Genomic DNA, 3,341 nt, shown 5'->3' with positions numbered 1-3,341 from the left:
TCGTGCTTGCATTAACTTGCAATCTTTCAAAGTTAAATGTTAAATACGTAAATAGACAAATGTATTCTCGAAATTTCATTACTCTTTTTTTTTTGCCCCTCCTGTATAACTGAGATTGTTGGGCTGAACACGTCAAGTGCTATTGTTTTTATTCCTCAGAAAATTTCATTTTACCCCGCAGATGGCCGGCCGGAGTGGCAGAACGATTCTAGGCGCTACAGTCTGGAACCGCGTTACTGCTACAGTCGCTGGTTCGAATCCTGCCTCGGGCATGGATGTGTGTGATGTCCTTAGGTTAGTCAGGTTTAAGTAGTTCTAAGTTCTAGGGGACTGATGACCTCAGGTGTTAAGTCCCACAGTGGTCAGAGCAATTTGAACTATTTGAACCCCGCAGATGGTACCTACCCCCTGACTGGGAACCACTGGTTTACAGTGCATGGAAACTTTGTATACTCCTCGTCGAATGTAATAGCTTTTCGTTGCAGTAGTAGTAAATTTGCTATCACTCCACAATATTGCTGATATTCATTGACGGGGTTTACTCTGTGGTTGATGTACAGAACACCGGCTGTCAGCTACAGCTCCTGGGAGGCCGTATAAACAGGTGTTGCGCGCAGAACCTCGTTAGTGCAGCAGCAGTCTCTGACGCTGTCAGCAGAGCGGCGTATGGGCTCACGCCGGCGAAATGCAGAGGCGTGCACCACTGACGCTGACAGGCGTTTGTTTGGGCCCGCCTGTCACAACACACGCCGGGCTGCACTTTGTGCATCGCGCCCTGTTAACAACTCGACGGCCTTTCATCTCGCTGAAAAAGCCCTCACCAAAGCTAAACGACTTCCATTGAAGAGCGGAGCGAACCTCCGGCTCGGCTTGAGTGGCGCTTTGAGCTATTGGGCATCAATTTCAGACGCCCTTTTCACGACGCCTGAGCTGCATATAAGCAGCTTAAACTCTATCGCTTTTAGACCTGGCTGCAAATACCCGAAAGCATCTTACTGGAAGCGAGAAGTGCATTTTGTGGCACAAAGGACGGAAAGTGTGGCAGACGTTGTGAAATGGATATCGGGTGGCTAACCTGAGTATGAATGAATCATGAGATGTGTCTTCTCCTGTGTATATAACCCTCTTAAGGAAGGCTGGTGACCATCACTAAATATTCTCGATGTTTAGTTTTCCCCTCAAACTGTCAATAACTTAGAATCGAGCTAATGGTAGAGATTCGGCGACCATGGAAGTCTATCTCTATCCAAGTTTTCCATCCCTATTTCGTTTGTTAATAAGTTCCATGATATGTGTTGATCGCTTCCAGAGAAGTCAGTATTTGGTGGTGGTTAGAACTCCCAAATTTTTACCAGTATGAGATACTTAAAAATTGTTCAAGTATATCAAAAATTTTTCCAGCATTACGAGTTTCACCCAAATCTGAGAACGAAATCGTGAATATCCAAGTGCCTCGACAGTTTCTGGTGGTGTCCGTTATTCCGTAACCGAGGGACAGATACATCTGCATCTACAACACTACCATGCAATTCACACGTAAGTGTCTGGCAGAGGGCAACCGAGCTTCCTTCAGACTACCGTTTCTCTCCAGAACAGCACGCGTGAAAATCTACACTTAAGTATATCTTTCCGTCCGAAGTTTGATATTTCTTACTTTATTACGATGATCATTTCTCCCCATGTAGGTGGGCGTCAACAAAATATTTTCGCATTCGGAGGAGAAATCTGATGACTGAAATTTCGTGAAAAGATCTCGCCGCAACAAGAAACTCTTCGAGATAATACAAAATGAGGTATCCCACGTTGAACTGTTTCCATGTACTCTGTCAGTCCTGTTTGGTAAGCATCCCATACCGCGAAGCAATATTCCTGAAGAGGACGGACAAACGTGATGTAGGTAGGCACTTTGGTAGATCTTCCGCATATTCTAAGTTTTCTGACAGTAAAGCGCAGTCTCTGGTTCGCCTTCCCCATATGTCTTCGTTCATGATCAGTTCATGATCTTCGTAATTGTAAATCCTAAGTACACTAGTGGCCTTTAAAATTGCTACACCAAGAAGAAATGCAGATGATAAACGGGTATTCATTGGACAAATATATTATACTAGAACTGACATGTGATTACAGTTTCACGCAACTTGGGTGCATAGATCCTGAGAAATCAGTACCCAGAACAACCACCTCTGGCCGTAATAACGGTCTTGATACGCCTGGGCATTGAGTCAAACAGAGCTTGGATGGCGTGTACAGGTACAGCTGCCCATGCCGCTACAACACGATACCAGAGTTCATCAAGAGTAGTGACTGTCGTATTGTGACGAGCCAGTAACTCGTCCACCATTGACCAGACGTTTTCAATTGGTGATAGATCTGGAGAATGTGCTGACCAGGGCAGCAGTCCAACATTTTCTGTATCCAGAAAGGCCCGAACAGGACCTACAACATGCGCTCGTGCATTCTCCTCCCGAAATGTAGGGTTTCGCAGGGATCGAATAAAGGGTAGAGCCACGGGTCGTAACACATCTGAAATGTAACGTCCACTGTTCAAAGTGCCGTCATTGCGACCAAGAGGTGACCGAGACGTCTAACTAATGGCACCCCATACCATCACGCCGTGTGATACACCAGTATGGCGATGACCAATACACGCTTCGAATGTGCGTTCACCGCGATGTCGCCACACGGATGCGACCATCATTATGCTGTAAACAGAACCTGGATTCATCCGAAAAAAATGACGTTTTGCTATTCGATCGCCCAGGTTCGTCGTTGAGTACACCATCGCAGGCGCTCCTGTCTGTGATGCAGCGTCACACCATCGCAGGTACTCCTGTCTGTGATGCAGCGTCAAGGGTAACCGCAGCCATGGTCTCCGAGCTGATAGTCCATGCTGCTGCAAACGTCGTCGAACTGTTAGTGCAGATGGTTGTTGTCTTGCAAACGTCCCCATCTGTTGACTCAGGGATCGAGACGTGGCTGCACGACACGTTACAGCCATGCGGATAAGATGCCTGTCATCTCGACTGCTAGTAATACGAGACCGTTGGGATCTAGCACGGCGTTCCGTATTACCCTCCTGAACCCACCGATTCCATAATCTGCTAACAATCATTGGATCTCGATCAACGCGAGCAGCAATTTCGCGATACGACAAACCGCATAGGCTACAATCCGGCCTTTATCAAAGTCGGAAACGTGATGGTACGCATTTCTCCTCCTTACACGAGGCATCACAACAACGTGTCACCAGGCAACGCTGGTCAACTACTGTTTGTGTTTGAGAAATCGGTTGAAAACTTTCCTCATTTTAGCACGTTGTAGGTGTCGCCACCGGCGCCAAC

This window comes from Schistocerca cancellata, chromosome 8 (assembly GCF_023864275.1).
Source record: "Schistocerca cancellata isolate TAMUIC-IGC-003103 chromosome 8, iqSchCanc2.1, whole genome shotgun sequence".
Lineage (NCBI taxonomy): Eukaryota > Metazoa > Arthropoda > Insecta > Orthoptera > Acrididae > Schistocerca > Schistocerca cancellata.
The sequence above is the reverse complement of the archived record's forward strand: the minus strand, read 5'-3'. Positions refer to the sequence as shown.